The sequence below is a fragment of the Panthera leo genome, chromosome F3 (genome assembly GCF_018350215.1).
Source record: "Panthera leo isolate Ple1 chromosome F3, P.leo_Ple1_pat1.1, whole genome shotgun sequence".
In the NCBI taxonomy this organism is placed as follows: domain Eukaryota; kingdom Metazoa; phylum Chordata; class Mammalia; order Carnivora; family Felidae; genus Panthera; species Panthera leo.
The window spans coordinates 401928-420247 of NC_056696.1; the positions used below are offsets into that span (position 1 = coordinate 401928).

The window sequence follows — 18320 nt, forward strand, 5'->3', positions numbered from 1 at the left end:
CATTTCTTGTTAGAGACTTTATGTTAAAATCTCATTTGTCTGATCTAAGTATGGCTACCCCAGCTTTCTTTTGACTTCCAGTAGCATAATACATGCTACTATATCCCCTAACCTTCAATCTAATGGTGTCCTCATGTCTCAAATAAGTTTCTTGTAGACAACATATAGATGGATTTTGTTTTTTAATCCATTCTGATACCCTATGTGTTTGATAAGGGCATTTAGTCCATTCACATTCAGAGTGATTATTTAAAGATATGGATTTCATGTCATTGTGTTGTCTGGAGCTTTCATGCTTGTGGTGATGTTTCTGGTCCTTTGTAGCCTTGACAACATTCCACTCACAGAGTCTCCTTAGGATCTCCTGCAGGGCTGGTTTAGGGGTCATGAGCTCTTGTAGTTTTTGTTTTTCTGGGAAAGCCTATCTCTCCCTCTATTCTGAATGACATCCTTGCTGGAGAAAGGATTCTTAGCTGCATATTTTCCTATTCATCACATGGCCTTTTTCCTACCATCACCTCCTGGCCTGCCAAGTTTCAGCTGGCTGGTCTGCTACTACCCATATGTGTCTACCTTTGTAGGTTAAGGCCCGTTTGTCCCTTGCTGCTTTCAGAATTCTCTTTTCTCTTTGTAACTTGCCAGCTTCACTATGATATGCTGTGGAGAAGACCTATTGTTGAATCTGAAGAGAGTTGTCTGTGCCTTTTGGATTTGGATGTCTGCTTCCTTCTCCAGATTAGGGAGGTTCTCACCTATAATTTGTTCAAGTAAACCTTCTGCCCTTTTTCTATCTCTCTCTTACGCTGGAAGTCTTATGATCCGGATATTATTACATTTCATCGAATCACTTAGTTTTCTAATACTCCCCTCATGGTCTAATATTTTCTTATCACCCTTTTTCTTGGCTTCGTCATGTTCCATAATTTCATCTTCTATGTCACTTATTCTCCCCTCTGTTTCCTCCATCTTTGCTGTTGCTGCATCTAGTTTATTTTGCATCTTATTTACAGTATTTCTTAATTGCTGTGACAATTTCTTAGTTCCTTGATCCCTGCAGCAAAAGATTCTCTGCTGTCTTCTATGCTTTTTTGTAAGCTCAGCTTTTAATCTTACAAAAATTATTCTAAATTCTTGAACCGATAATGTTTATATCGTTTTGAGCAATTCTCTAGCTCTCATTTCTTCCTGGAGTTTCTTTTGAGAATTCTTACATTTCATCAGTGCTCGGTACTTTATGTGTTTTCCTAGTTGTCATGTGTCCTGCACCTGTGAGCACTTTCCAGGGCCTGGCCCTTCAACAGGTATCTTTGGAGTGTGTTTCTTGCTCTCTGTTGTGACTCTGGTTGCTTTATTTCCCTACTCATATTGGTGGGTTGGTCATTCCAGCAGGTGTGCTTAGATTTTAAACAGTTGGGGGGGGTGATGGAGTTTTATGAGTTTTTCTATCTTAGCTAATGTGAATAGATACTGTCCCTTGTGCTGTGGGAGCAGCAGGCAGTGTTTCCTCTACTCTTTTCAGATTTTTTTCCCTTGATGACTTCCTTCCATGTATGCACTGGTTGTTATTCTGCCGAATAGCCAAAGGGGACCCTGTGCAGATGCCCAGGGTTCTTTCTGTGTCCTGCTTTCTCGTCTCCTGGATGCTGACCTGTCGTCTCTATCTGCCTTGACTTCACCAGACTCTCAGTTTTGCTTCCTCGAATCAAGGAGTCTGATGAAATCTACTTAAATAATTTATGTCTCCTGTGTCGTAGCCTGAAATCTCTCTCAAGGCAGTGAGCTTGGGCATACATGTTAGGCAAACGTGTTTGGTTTTCAGGGATCATGTTCCTTCATTGAAGTTCTGCGTCTTGAAAATCATGTTAAAATTGTATTTTGTCTGTTTTGTTTTTGCTTGCTTCAGGTAGGAAGATCAATTAGTACGTGTTACACCATCTTGGCCAGGAGCAGATTACAGTGGAACTTCGGCACATGCTCTAGACTGTCGAGAGTGCTTGTCTTCCTTCTTTGCTTAATTGCCTCCTGCTCCTCCTTCATTCCTCAGTATAGTTATCTCTTCCTCAGGGACATCTATCTTCCTTGGGCCCAATCTAGATCAAGTTATGATCACAGAACTCTGTCTTCTAATAGGAACTATCTGAATTTAGAATTACCGTTTGAGTTGTCTTTCTCCTTCACTAGACTTTAAGCTAATCGAGAGCCAGGGGTCTTCTCTATTGTATCTGTAGAGCTGAGTGTAACATCTTCCATTGAAGTTATATATTTATTCAATGTGTGAATGAGTGAATTGAAGATGCACAGGCCTGTATATACAAAAAGTACTCATTTATTTTATTTCTGTTTCTTCTCTGATGCAGATTATGCTGGCTTCTTGAAAATCCAAGATATACGTGTTTCTTATTAGAAATTAAGGAAACTTAACAAAAAATCACTGTAAACTTCTTATGGGAAAAATGACAAAAAAGGAAAAAATGGTTAGTGCACTACAAAACGAGCTACGAGAAGCCAAAGACATGATATCACGGTTAGAGCATCAAAAAGTGGAATGGGAACGTGAATTCTGCTCTTGGCTTGAAGGAAATGTTTCAACTGTTTCCTTTTATACTACAGATGTGTAGGGAAAATTTTGTAATTGCTGACTTACCTTATGGGATTTTCCTGGAAAGAATACTTGTTTAGTGCTGTGAGGTGTGCGATTCTTGGAAATAACACAGCAAGTTCTTAATAGAAAATACTTATAATTTAATGTGTATTCCAAATCACAATTTTAATGGCCATATAAAAGTCCACCATAGTCCAAGAAACATCATTATTGAAGAGATTGAATTCTGCTTGTTTTTCATCTTTCATTATTTTAATTAATGCTGTCAGGAATGTCTTTTATATAAAACTTTTTCTACATGCCTGGTTACTTACTTGGAATCAATTCTTCAATATAATATAATCTGGTTAAAGTATAAAAATTTAAAAAAAAGACTTTGATCCATAATTTTTAAATTGTTCTCAGTAAAGTTTATATTACTTTGTGTATCTACCAACAGATTATAAAATGGTCAATTTTCTCAAGACAGTAAAATTCCCCTAAATTGATCCGTTTGCTTCTTAACATGCAGGGGTTAAAAGGTAAAGTGGGGTGCCTGCGTGGCTCAGTTGGTTAAGCATCTGGCTTCGGCTCAGGTGATGATCTCGTGAGTTTGAGCCTTGCTTTGGGTGGGCTCAAGCCCGGCTTTAGGTGAGCACGAGCGCCACTTCGGGTGAGCTCCTCTTCTCTCACTGTCTCTCCCTCTCTGTCTGCCCTTCGTGGGATTCTGTCTCTCTTGCTCTCTCTCTGACCTCGCTCACTTGTGTCATCTCTCTCTCAACAAAAAATTTAAACAATGTAAACTGGGGGCGCCTGGGTGTCTCAGTCAAGCGTCCGACTTTGGTTCAGGTCATGATCTCAGGGTTCGTGAGTTTGAGCCCCACATCGAGCTGTGTGTTGTCAGTGCAGAGCCCACTTCGGATTTTCTGCCTCCCTCTCTCTCTCTCTCCCCCTTTGTTTGCATGGGCTCTCCCTTTCTCTCTCAAAAATGAATAAACATTAAAAAAAGTAATACGGAAAGTGATTACTGATAAGTTTTTTCAACATCTCTGTCATAACATTTAATTCAAGAGTGTATGCTGAAAGGTCATATTACTCTATTGTTTACTTAATCAATACGTATCCTGTGTTGTTCTAAAAGGGACGTTTAAGTGATTCGTAAAGTAGGTAATCACCCTCAACAAGGTAAGTTGCAAGTGTTGTGGAAGAAGAAACAAAAATTATAGGCAACAGATATTAGACTCGTCAGCATAGTCTTGGATGACAGTGCACGTGTATGTTGTGTAAACAACATCCACAAATGCTCTCTTACACTGCACATCATTTTTGGAGGTACCTGTAAGGTTTCGTCAAGTGGAAATTTTATTTCCAGGAAATTGATAAACTTGCTTATAAACAGCAACTTCTCCTTTTAATGAGAAACTCAATTATCTGTCCTATGGAGGAATAATTATACCTGTGGGAAAGGGGATAATTTTCAACTCTAACTTTCCTGAATAATTTCAAACTTCCTTTCCTACAACATCTACCAGAGTTATTACTGACTAAAACTAACTAAATTGCATAATGCTTTCTCCTGGCTTTTTTCAACTGTATATATGGTTTGGAAGAGATTAAAATGACAAATTAAAAACATGAGCCTTACAAGGAAAACAATTGGAGAACATAGTAATTTTTCATTTGAATAATAAGCCAACATTTGTGGAACCAGATCATAAAATGAACTTTTTTTGAAATTTTAAAAGAAGCACATGTAGGGGTGCCTGGGTGGCTCAGTAGGTTGAGCATCCGACTTCAGCTCAGGTCACGATCTCGGGGTCCGTGAGTTCGAGCCCACCGTCGGGCTCTGGGCTGATGGCTCAGAGCCTGGAGCCTGCTTCCGATTCTGTGTCTCCCTCTCACTCTGTGCCTCCCCCGTTCATGCTTTCTCTCTATCTATGTCTTAAAAAGTAAATAAATGTTAAAAAAAAGGAATTAAAAAAAATAAAAGAAGCGCATGTAATTGCAGATATACCTTAAAACAAGAAAAAGAAGAAGAAAGAAGAAATCCTGATATGTTATATGAAAATATTAGGGAAAAGTTAAGGAGAAACAAAGACTATTATAAGAAAGAAGTTGAAAGAAAACAAGTTCAACTCGCTCTTAGAACGCTAAACATGGAATTGAAGGCCACAAAAAATCACGTAAATAAGATTTTGATAAAAACTGTATTTCCATCAATATTACATAGTGCAATACATATATATTTTATAATATCCCTTTGACTCAATATATATTATTTAGGTTTAAAATAAATTTAAACATGGGATCATGTTCTTTTGAACACTTTTTTAAAGTTTTCCTCTTCAATTTTTGAACTTTTTTTTTAATGGTATGAGACCAGAATCATAATGAAATGTGTCTCCAGGTTGTAGAAGAGCGCAATGACAGTGGCAACTTTCTCCAGATCAGAAGGCCAGAGTCTTACAAGATGGAAGTCTAAACAATCACATTTACAAGCAAAAGGAGGTAGAAATGGCTCATAAGAAAACTAATTCTAAGGTATCTTCTTTAGTTATTTGGAAGTACATGTGTGTATGTATTTGTATACATTCTATGTTTTAGTTATTACTTTTACTCCGTGTGTGTGTATAAATATATATATGTATATATGAAACTGAACTCTGTTCATCATGGAAACTATAGAGGATTTTAAAAGCACATATATTTTGCGGAGGGGCATGGGGACGGTGGCATTTTTGCTTCACTGGATAAAATAATATTCTTGATTAAATGCATTTGTCTGCAACTAGTGACATTCATAATGTCCTCATCCAAAGGAGAGGCTTTTATTACTTTCTGTAGGAATTGAGCTTTCCCTAATCACAAAACTATTTCTACTAGCAACATGTGTTTTGGTTTTGAACAGTTACTTCACTGCCTTGATATATTACTAGGTTAGTTGAACACTTCGCTAATGGACAGGAGGACGAGTGTAGCCAGTTCCCTGATCATATTTTCGGTATCAAGTCTCCTACTTTTGAGAAAAGTAACAGTTTTGCTTCAAGTAGCATCCTATTTCATTACAAGGAACTTTTGATAACAATGTTATGCTGTGGTATATACTTAATGATAATATATTGATAGGAATTTTATTCCTAATAAAATATTTGAGTGTATTTCCCTCTTTTATATTTGTTACTGTTATCACATGAAGAGGAAATACAAGTTATTGCAGCAGTAAATAATCTCATGATTTTCTAAGAGATGTATAAATTTCACCTTATTTCCTATGAGTATTTTGAAATACAAGACTTCTTTCGCACTTGTGTATTTACACTAGAGAAGTGGCAGTGGTTGGTGCAAGAGCACTAGTTGTGGAGTGAGAAGACCTGGGGAGAGTCCTGCAGCTCACCATTTTAATCTCTCCATCTAGAATTGTTATAACCAAATGAGTTCATTGATGTATGTAGAAGTGTTTCTATTATAGTACAGTGCCTAGATTTGTCAGTTATCAATAGATATAATTCTTATAACTGACTATGGAAATGGTAGCAAAGTAGATATCTATGAAATATTCTCAGGAAAGAAGAATTTTAGGATATTTAATCTGTCCGAGTATATGCAGAGCTAAGGATTTTACTGTGGGGTAGCTTGTTCGATATCTACTGTAAACTAAATTTTTAAGTGTAGTCAGATTTATTAATCTTTTATTTCAGGCCTTCGGGTTTGTTGTAAATCAGAGAAAGGCTTTTCCAATTCTGAGATTCTGAACACTTTTCTCACCAATTCTTTTTTACTTTCATGCCTTCATTATGTTAAGTTAAAGTTCTGAACTTTTGGGAACTTATGCTTGTATAAAATGTGAGATTTGGAGCCAACTGTATTTTTTTCCATTCACTTACTGTAATCTTCCTTCCTTCCTTCCTTCCTTCTTTCCTTCCTTTCTTTTTATGTTTCTTTATTCATTAGAGAGAGAGAATACAAGCAGGGGAGGGGCAGGGAGAGGGAGAGCGAGAATTCTGAGCAGGCTCCTGACTGTCAGCACAGAGCCTGATGTGGGGCTTGAACACACAGAATGTCAGATCATTCCCTGAGCCAAAATCAAGAGTCAGACACTTAACCAATTGAACCACCCTGGCACCCCCTGCAACCTTTTCATTGTTGAAACATAGATGATACTTTCATTTCAAAGAAAATCATGATACTGCCATTTTATTGAGTGCTATCTGAAAATGTGCTTGGTTTTACTTAGCTTTCTGATAATCATGAGAAAACACAAGATCTGTTGCATAAAAACCACATGTTGCAGGATGAAATTGTCGTGTTAAGACTGGAAAGAGACACCATAAAAAATCAGAACTAGGCAGGGAGAAAACATCTTTTGTGTCTTTGAATTCAGTGAACAAAATTGTGTATGTGTTACAAAAAACGGTGAATTGATGTATGTGTTGATATTTCTCAAAGTACGTATGTGAGAGTTGTCTATTAACATAATTTAATAATAAGATGGTTTAGAAAATCTGTAACAGAAATGTCTTATTAGGTAGTTGTGAGACAACTTCAACAAGAACTGGCTGATACTCTGAAGAAACAGTCTATGTCAGAGGCTTCCCCAGAAGTTACATCATAAATTCTTCTAGAAGATGAAACACGGGATCTCAAGAAGAAATTAGGTCAAATCAGAAGTCTGGTATGTAGTGAATGTAACCTGTCAACAGCTAACTTATAGCTCGTTAAATGATATAAAGTGTTTTAGGATACCAATTTCCATGGACCGCTTTCTTTGGTATTTTCATTATAATTAATTTATTATGATTTTAGTATCTTTACATTGCAATTATTTCGTAAACTTCTGCCTCTTCTTCTATTGGTGTTATACATTGTTTTCTTATAATACTTACTCTTAGGAAAGTTGAGGCTTTTGTATCCTTCCTCACAGAAATTGAGAGACTTTTTTCGTTCTTTCTTTAAAATTTTTGTGACAGTTTATTTATTTTGAGAGAGAAAGAGTGAGAGAGAGTGTGTGCGTGCATGTTAACAGCGGAGGGGCAGAGAGAGGAGAGAGAGCGAATGCCAAGCAGGCTCCATGCTGTCAGTGTAGAGCCAATGTGAAGTTCAGTCTCATGAACAGTGAGATCATGACCTGAGCTGAAAGCAAGAATTGGACACTTAACTGAAGTAGCCACCCGGGTGCCCAAGGGACTTTTGCCCCTACTAAACAATCTTTTTAATGATATCTCTATTACCATGATGAGGCGAGCTGGATCAAATCAGAAGATAATGTTTAATGGAATGTTTCAGATAATTGTCTTAGTTCTCATCTTCCCTTTTGGGAAGAATGCGTATTGATTTCAGGATGACTTGTACAGAAATATCACTTAACAATCCACTTGAACTTCGGCATTTCCTTCATTTTCTTTGCCTTTAAGACATATTGTCAAAGCACGGAAATATTCAGATCATGTATAGTATGGACGCCCAAAAGGCGAGAATTAAGAACAGTCTCTGTGTCCTGCCATTGGGTTTTTTTAAAGGTTTTTTGAGGTACAATACACATACCATGAAAGTCACCCATTCGCCATGCACAGTTCACTGTCTCTGTGTACACTCGTGCAACCATCACTGCCATCAAGTAGAATGTTTTCCTCACCCTGAAAGGAAACCCTTCCCCGTTGCCCCCCCGCCTCAGGCAACCACCAGTCTACTACTTAGTCTCTCAATGGCGTTGCCTCTTGTGAATATTTCATATAAATGGAGTCACACAATGTGTGGTCCCTTGGGACTAGCTAGCTTCACTTAATGTGTTCTGGGTTCTTCTGTGTTGGTTACAGCTTATATCAGTGCTTCATTTATTTTTATTGTCAAACAGTACTCCCTTGTGGGCTAAAGCCCTTGTTCATTCATCAGTTGATGGACATTTAGGTTGTGTCCACTTCTTTCCTATTAATACTGCTGCTTATGAACAATCACGTAGTCCTTGTGTGGACCTCCGTTTTTAATGTCTCTGCCATCAGATTTTATGCTCTGAGTTATTTGGGTTGATTTCACCATCTCTCAGCCGTTCGTCATGCTGTCCTTACTGTCTTTTTAGTTTCTGTTCCTCTTGAGTAAACCTATGTTATTCAGACTTGGCTCACAGTCTCCTTTCCAGTGAACTTTCTCTGACTGTTCTAACTCCCATTAGCTTTAACTCTCTTGACACTTGTCATCTAGCCTGTGAAGAAAAATTCAGTCCTTTATTTGTCATTATTAATTTTTTTTCATGACAGGTAATTTCGTCTTCCTAAGTATAAATTTAAGGGATAGTAATAATTGATACGTGTGGTACTTATCCTTGTATAAATTGAAAATATTTTAACTTAACAGCTTTTCTGATAAAATTAAGTGCTTTATACCGTATCAATAAATTCTTCTTGGAAACATTGGTATAACAAAGCTTTCACTCTAAATATATGCTAAGAAATGAAATACTAAATTGAGGGTTACCTGGCTGGCTCCAGTCCTATCAGAGTCTGCCTTTGGCTCAGGTCATGATCTCCATGTTCTTGAGATGGAGCCCTGCATCGGGCTTTCTGCTGTCAACAGAGCCTGCTTTGGATCTGTTGTGTTCCTCACGTTCTGCGCCACTCAGACTCGTGCTCTGTATCAAAAATTAAACGTTAAAAAAATGTGTGTATATCTCTATACACACACACTTATATAAGTAAAACAATTAATGAAAGCACTTAATCAAATAGAGGAGAAATTTTCAAGTGTTTAGTTCTTGTTTCCCTCTCACTATGAAAAAGCACGCTAAATTTGTCTTCTTTACACAGCCAGAACTGGGATTTAAAAAAAGAAATTTTTTTAACGTTTATTTACTTTAGAGACAGAGAGAGAGACAGAGCATGAACGGGGGAGGGTCAGAGAGAGGGAGACACACAATCTGAAACAGGCTCCAGGCTCTGAGCTGTCAGTACAGAGGCCCGACGCAGGGCTCAAACTCACGGACCGCGAGATCATGACCTGAGCCGAAGTTGGCCGCTTTTAACCGAGTCACCCAGGCGCCCCCAAACTGGGATTTACAGATTTATAGCACTTTACCAACTGCAAATATCTGGGGACAGCTTTTCTGATATGCTTTTACCACAAAGCCTTAATCTCTTCATCAGAGTACATGCTAAAGCAGCCTAACGTAAACAGTATGGACATGAAACGATTGAGGAACTTTAGTTTCACAAGACTCGATTATTTCCATGTCAGTGGCTTTCCCTTGCCTCTGATGGTCATGTAAAGGATCTACTACTCAGTAAAGGAGGTGCTATTTGTACCGTAGTCTGTGAACATTGTCCACTGCGTGGTAAAGAGAGGAAGTATGTTAAAATGATTATAAGTGGGAAAAAGTACTGTTGGCTAGTGGCATTGGCAAAGTTTTTGAAGTACTGAGGAGATTCTGGGCCTCATGCTCCCCATTTGCTACCACTTGCGGTGGAGTGAAGAATAACTTCAGTATAATTTGTATAGGGGAAAACTTGTATTGACAGGCCACCTGCCTAAACTATCACATTGTACTGGAATGCTAACTATAGCAACAGTAACCATGCTACATGCAGACACTTAGAGCTGACTATGTTCCACATACCCTTCTAACTTTTTGATTCCTTATTTCCTAATTTAATCTTCCCAACCTCCCAGTGGGGTAGATACTATTATTTATTTAGAGATCACTTTTTTAAGGTCCTTTGTTTTGAGAAAGAGAGAGAGAGAGACAGAGAGATTGTGGGGAAGGGCATGTAGGGAGAGAGAGAAAAAGGGGGAGAGAGAGAGAGAGGGAGAGAGACGGAGAGAGAGAGCGAATCCCAAGCAGGCTCCTCGCTGTCCATGCAGAGCTCGATGTGGGGCTCAATCACATGACCCTGAGATCATGTCCTGAGCCGAAATCAAGAGCCAGACGCTGACCCGACTGAGCCACTCAGGTACCCCAGTAGGTGCTGTTATTACCTTCATTTTACAGATGCAGAGACTGAGACACGGAAGTTTTAGGTAGTGTGCTCAAGGTCTTACAGCTCATAACCAGCAGAACTGGGAATTCAGACCAGGCATTCTGGCCCCTACTAGGATATTGCTTCTAAAAATTTCATCATTTTGTTGTCACTGAAAACAGCTTGTTCAGTTTTGTAATCATGAGAATAGCAACGGCATTCACCTATGTGAATATGTAAAATCATAGTTGATGTTGTGCTTGGAATATGAAACTAGAAATGTTTACCATAAGGTAAATTCCTATATTTCCCCATTTGACCAATAGATACATTTGAAGGTTTATCTGATCATATATAATTTAAAAACATTAACAATTTTATGTTTTTGTAGGAGAGTAAGGCTGGTACACTATCCTGTAAGAGTGTTGAAACATTTCGTCTTTGTAGGCCATAGTCTCTGTTGCAGAAGCTGAACTCTTGTTATGGCCTCAAAGTAGCCGTCAATCAGCATGTAGAGGAGAGAGAGGCTGGCTCCAAAAAGATTTTACTTACATCGGCGCTTGGGCGGTATAGTTGCTTGAGGTCCTGACTCTTAATTTCCACTCAGGTCATGATCCCAAATCCCACATCATGAGACCGGTCATGAGGCCGAGGCCCACATCAGGCTTTGCCCTGAGCTTGCAGCCTGCTTACCATTTTCTCTGTCTCTCCCTCTGTCTCTCTTCCCCACTTCTGCATATTCTCTCACTGTCTGTCTCTCTCTCAGGTCAAAAAAAATAAAGTAACAGGCGATGGTGTTTTACTATATTTTCAGTGGTTAAAATTATTTTTTTCTTTATTTTAGTTGCAGGAAGAACAGGAACGACATGCAGAGGCCGTAAGATATACTGAGGAGATGAAAGATCATGTGCAAAAGTATAATTTAAGCCTCACAGAAAATGACTTTTTTATTTATAAAGAAGATAAACAGTGTAGTATGGGAAATGTATTATTTATGCCAGTATATCATTGTTAAGCTGGATACAAAGTCCAGCTTTGGGCTATTTTGAAATGCAAAATTGTGGCATATTATGTCTCACTTTTGCACCTTATCCACAAAAAAAATGAAAGGGAACATTCCCAAATCTTCCTCTTGATAAAATTTAAAGAATTTCTGTAAGACCTTCATTTGTTCAGAAACTATATGATGTTGTTTTAAATTTATGTGCGAGAATAATTATCTTAAGATCTGCCTTTTAGGCTACAGGTTAAAAATGCCACGGAAGAAGCAACCAGCAAACATCAAGCGGCCCAAATTCAAGATCTTGAGAGCAACGTGATAAAGACAAGTTTAGTAAGTCGGGTTCTTAATGTCTGTCCTACTGAAAAGGAATCCTTATTTCACTAGTAGTAGTACATAAGTATGTTTTGGATCCTATGGAAAATCTCACTGCTCCAAAGGTTTGGTTGATATTATTCCTACTTGCTACAATGTTGTAATTCTTCAATATAGATGAAGTTGATTGAACTCATAAAGTAATGGTGTTTATAGTGAGATTTTCATAAAAACATTGTGAGAGTCTAAAAAAAGCAACATTTTATCTATATCCCAGTGAGCGTTTTGTTTTGTCCACGTTTTGGCTACTGTTAATAATGCTGCTGTGAACGTTGGCATACAGATGTGTGAGTCCCTGCTAATATTTTTCAACGTGTTTCAAACTTCCGCATACTTTGAGTGACCATGTCATCTTGAATTCTGTCTTTCTCTTGTAGTCTCAACCCTTCAGTGAGAGTTTGAGAACGGGTTATTTTCATGATGAATTGTAATTTGTAATTACAAGTTTGCAATATACTGTCTTCATCAAGAATGACTAGCAGGTCTTTATGCAAACGTCCTTCTCAAAGGAATGGACTTTTCTCTTTGTTGGATTTTGTAAATGACAAGAAATGCCAGTGAAAAAGTAGAAATGTCTGCTCTGTCAGGGCCTTACCTAGTAACATAGTGCTCCTACCATTGCAAGTTCAGAAACCCATTTTCTTTTTCCACTCACTTGAGTTCATCAGCCTTTCAGAGATTTCACAATTCAATCTCAGAAAAGACTAATGTGCCATTCAGGATTCTAATTTATTGATATGTAGTGAAACCCCAACTGTTTTCCAAGCAGAACAATTAATGTCCCCCACTCTCACCCTCCTTTGGAGGATGCTCATTGTAAATCCTAAGCGGGAGCAAGGAGATAGATACACTGACCAACTCTTTTCTGTCAGTCACAAAAGCTGTATAATATACATGCAAGTTTCATTAGATAGCTATACCTGTCAGGGGAATTAGAACATTCTGTTGACTGGTCCTTTTTGTGGCTGAAGAGTCATTGAAAATCATTTTCTTTTCTAGACGTCTTACAAATGAGTCACATTGTAATAGGGAACTTTTCAGGCGAGTAATATGACACTCTGTTGATCAGTCTTCTATGAATGAGAGTGCTAGGCCTTGTCCTGCTACTGTGCCCTAAAGAAATCATGAAGGTCTCAAAAACTAAAATTTGTAAGCATATGCGAAGCTGATGAAGCTTATTAAAGAATAACGAGGGAGTTTCTGTACACCTCTATAGAAAGGAATTAGGGTCATGGTATGAAATTAGCTGCCACTTTAAGGTCTTCTCTGTGAATCAAAAACTTAAGATTGCATTCGGGCAACTCAGTCCATAGCTCTGACTTCTCTAGAAGGTCCTTATCTCCTGATTCCCCAACCAGAGGCTTCCTGGGTTGAGAAATATTTTGGTGAGCCTGGCGTGGTTCCTCTTTTTGTTTTATAGTTTTTATTTTTTTTTTAATTTGCATCCAAATTAGTTAGCATTTAGTGAAGCAATGATTTCAGGAGTAGATTCCTTAATGCCCCTTACCCATTTAGCACATCCCCCCTCCCACAACCCCTCCAGCAATCTTGTTTGTTCTCCATATTTATGAGTCTCTTGTGTTTGTCCTCCTCCCTGTTTTTATATTATTTTTGTTTCTTTTCCCTTTTGTTCATCTGTTTTGTCTCTTAAAGTCCTCATACGAGGGAAGTCATATGATTTTTGTCTTTCTCCGACTAATTTCACTTAGCATAATATGCTCCAGTTCCATCCACGTAGTTGCAAATGGCAAGATTTCATTCTTTTTGATTGCCGAGTAATACTCCATGGAATATATACATACCACATCTTCTTTTTTTAATTTTTGTTAACGTTTTACTCATTTTTGAGACAGGGGAGACAGATCGTGAACAGGGGAGGGTCAGAGAGAGGGAGACACAGAATCTGAAACAGGTCCAGGCTCTGAGCTGTCAGCACACAGCTCGAAGCGAGGCTCGAACTCACGGACCGTGAGATCATGACGTGAGCCGAAGTCAGCCGCTTAACCGACTGAGCCACCCAGGCGCCACATACCACATCTTCTTTTCCGTTCATCCATTGGTGGACAGTTGGGCTCTTTGCATACTGTGGCTATTGTTGAGAATGCTGCTATAAACATGGCAGTGCATGTGTCCCTTTGAAAGAGCACACATGTATCCTTTGCATAAATGCCTAGTAATGCAATTGCTGGGTTGTAGGGTAGGTGTATTTTTAGTTTTTTGAGGAAACTCCATACTGTTTTCCAGAGTGGCTGCACCAGCTTGCATTGCCACCATCAGTGGAAAAGAGATCCTCTTCTCTGCATCCTCACCAACATCTGTTGTTGCCTGAGTTGTTAATGTAAGCTTTTCTGACAGGCGCAAGGTGGTATCTCAGTGTGGTTTTGATTTGTATGGCCATCTGGATGTCTTCTTTGGAGCAGTGTCTATTCATGTCTTTTGCCCATTACTTCACTGGATGACTTGTGTTCTGGGTGTTGAGTTTGAGAAGTTCTTTGTAGATTTTGGATACTAACCCTTTATCTGATATGTCATTTGCAAATACCTTCTCCCGTTCTGTCGGTTTCCTTTTAGTTTTTTGATTGTTTCCTTCGCTGTGCAGAAACTTTTTTATTTTGATGAGGTCCCCCTAGTACATTTTTGTCTTTGTTTCCCTTGCCTCCGGAGACCTTTTGAATAGGAAGCTGTTGCAGGCAAGATCAAAGAGGGTTTTGCCTGCTTTCTCCTCGAGGATTGTGTGGCTTCCTGTCTTCCATTGAGGTCTTTCACACATTTTGAGGTTATTTTTTGTGTAATGAACAACTTTTTATGTGAACATGTTTTGATTTCTCTTGGGTGTATACCTAAAAATACAGTTGCTGGTTCATATGGTAACTCTGTTAAATAAACCTATTTTGTTTTTTTTTTTGTTTTGTTTTTTTTCAACCTTTTGAGGAGGGGCAGGCACCTGGGTGGCTCAGCCGGTTGAGTGTCCAGCTCTTGATTTCAGTTCAGGTCATGATCTCAGGGTTGAGGAATCAAGCCCTACATTGGGCTCTGCTCTGAGCATGGAACCTGCTTGGGATTCTCTCCCCACTCTCCTCTGTCCCTCTACCCCACTTGTGCACTCTCTCTCAAATAAGTTTGGAAGAATTGTTTTTCTAGTTTAAACATTTGAGGAACTGCCAGACTGTTTCCAAGTGGCAGCTTTACATTTTCATCCGTAGTTTTTGAGAGTTCCCATTTTCCTGATTCTTGCCAATGTTTGTCATTATCTGTTGCTTTTATGATAGCAATTATAGTGGGTATGAAATGGCATCTTGTGGTTTTTGGTTTGCATTTTCTTAGAACTAATGATGTTGAACGTGTCTCTTTTATTTTTGAGAGAGACAGTGTGAGCAGGGGAGGGGCAGAGAGAGAGGGAGACACAGAATTTGAAACAGGCTCCAGGCTCTCTCAGCTGTCAGCACAAAGCCCATTGCGGGGCTCGAACCCACAAACCGTGAGATCGTGACCTGAGCCCAAGTCAGAAGCTTAACTGACTGAGCCACCCAGGTACCCCGAACATCCCCCTTTTAACGTGACTATTATCCATTTCTGTATCGCCTTTAAAGAACTAATCCATTTTTTGCCCTTTTCTATATTGGATTGTCTTTTCATTATTGGAAGACTTATTTAAACATCCTACATACAAATCCCTTAACAGATATGGGATTTTCAGGTATTTTCTCCTAGTCACTTGCCTTTTCACTTTCTTTATGGTGATATTTGAAGCATAGTATTTTTAATTTTGATGAAGTATTCTTAATCTGCTTTTCTCTTTTGGTGTCATGTCTAAGAAATCATTGCCAAATCCAGTCATAAACATATAGACCTAAGCTTTTTCCTAAGAGTTTTATCATTTCAGCTCTTAGATTTTAAGTTAGTTTTGTATATATGCAATGGGGTAGAGGTCTGATTTTATTACTTTGCATGTGGATATCCATTTGTCCCAGTACCATTTGCTACAAAGACTATTCTTATTCCATTTGTCTGCCACCCTTGTGGAAAATCAGTTCACTATAATGTGAGAGTTTATTTTTATATTCTCAATGTTAATACATTGATCTATATGTCTGTCCTTATGCCAGTACCATATCAAATTTTATGAAAACTTCTTCCTAGTTATCTTGCAAATTAACACTTGTGTTATTCCTGTTCTTGGCACAGATCCTACATTCTTGGAAAACACAGTAGCCTGTTTCCCCTTCTTTCACTTAAATAGAAAGATAGGCATAGCCATAAGTTATAGTTCAGTGTATAAATAATGGAATAGACATTAGATCATTCAAATACTATAGCTGTACAAAGTGAAGTAGTATTAAGTTGATTTATCAGAGACAAATAGTAGATTGGTAATTTGAATGACAACAAACTTTTGAAGCCAACTTGTGTGATATGGAGAAGCATTGTGGGACAACACAAAGATGAAATGGTCTTACCTCCCCACACAAACAAGGTTGGAGTAAGTAAAGGAGAATGTGCAGTTAATTTAAGTAGTGTTAACAGACAGTACATTTGTTTTGCTACTGAAAAGATGAAAAATGATTCCATAACAGTCTCTTTATTTCCTCACTGAGGAAAGGAGAGTGAAGATTGAGCATTCAATGGATTAAAAAATACTCAAAGCTGCCTATTTCCTTTAATTGAAATCAGATCAAAGACCAAATTTTGGTTATCATTGACCCTTTCTAGTTTTTCAACTATTGTGCTTAAAATCGTATGTCTCTGTGCTCCTACCTTAACTTGAGAGGACATTCTAAAGAGGCATTCCTTCCTACTTGTAAGAGTTGTTGGAATTGAAGGGAATTTTAGAAAAAGATCTTAAAGACAGGAAGATGGCAGAGGAGTAGGAGGACTCTAGGCTTGCTTCATCCCACGAATACAACTAGATAACAATCAGCTCACCCTAAATACCCCAGAAATCAACCTGAAGACTGACAGAACAAACTCCACAACAAAAGGGAGAGAAGAGGCCACATCAAAAAAGGTCCTTGATGCAGAAATGTCATCTAGAAGAGAAACAGATCCTGGCTGCTGCAGAGGGGAGGGAGTCGAGGTTGTGGGTAAGGGTGAGAGAGAGGAACATACAGGGGAACGCACAAAGAGAACATTTCCCCATAGCCACTGGCTTGGAAAACAAGAGGGGCTGCATTTCGTGAGTTCTTGCAACCAGTAGTGCTTAAAGTCTGGAGTTTTAAAGGGCATCCGGTTTAGCTGGTTTAGTGCCCTGAGGTACTGCACTGCTCTTGGACAGAGGGCAGGCAAACAACGTGGGAGCATATAGCATGGGTACAGTGGTCTGAAGAGTGCCTGGGGCACACAGTGGGGAGATTATTTGCTCTTCTCAGAGCACATCCCTCAGAGGCAAAGTTCAGAGAGACCTGTCTGTAGGAACAAAACTGCTGGCTGGCACCATCTCCTTCTCCTGCCCCTCACCACAAACATAAAGCCACCTGCAGGAAGCAGTGCATTGCTAACACTGGCTACCTAACTTGCTTACACCAAACACCACCCCCTTGTACTCTGGTGGAACTACCTTTCTCAGTCACTCTTGCTTGAGTTCCAGCACAGCAGACCCCTCCCCCAGAAGACCAAGACAAATAAATGCCTGCCCACACCACATCTCCCAACCAGAGAGTTTCCCTTGGCCTCAGTTCCAGTAGAGGTGGTGACAGGTCTCATTTCCTAAGCAGACCAGAGCACACCTAGTTAAAACTTGCTATATTCAGGCCAGGGACCACTCACCAGCCCAGGCAAGGAGAGCCTCTGCAGACGACTGGCCTGAAGGATAGCATAGCCAGAACACAACAGCAGAACACATGCAGCACACACTGGTGACACTCCCTGAAGTGCTAGACCTTGGACATTACATGACGTCTTTTTCCTAAGTCCATTACTTTCGGGAGCAGGTGACGTAACTGGCTTCTCTAACACACAGAAGCTGCAGATACTTAGACAAAATGAAAAGACAGAGGCATTTATCCCAAATGAAAGAACAGGATAAGGCCATGGCCAGAGACCTAAATGGGACAGATGTAAATAACACGCCTGAGAATTTAAAACCATGATCATAAGGATATTCACTGGACTTGAGGAAAGAATGAAAGACATCCGAGAGACACTTACCACAGACATAAAAGAGTTCAAGAATCAGAGATGAAGAGTGAAGTAAAAATGAACAGCAAGCTGGAAGAAGCAGAGGAACAAATTAATGACCTAGAAGACAAAGTAATGGAAAGCAGTGAAGCTGAAGAAGACAAAGAAGAATTATCCAATGCAAGAATAGACTTAAGGCACTCGGTGACTCCATCAAATGTAAAAACAATCATGATAGGAGTCCCAGAAGAAGACAGAGAGAAGGGGACAGATAATTGATTTGAAGACACAATAACTGAAAAATTCC

General features: G+C 39.0%; 1 pseudogene; it reads left to right on the forward strand.

Moving 5' to 3' along the window:
• The window catches only part of LOC122212378, a 100838-nt pseudogene that overhangs the window by 64801 nt on the left and 17717 nt on the right, over window positions 1–18320 (forward strand).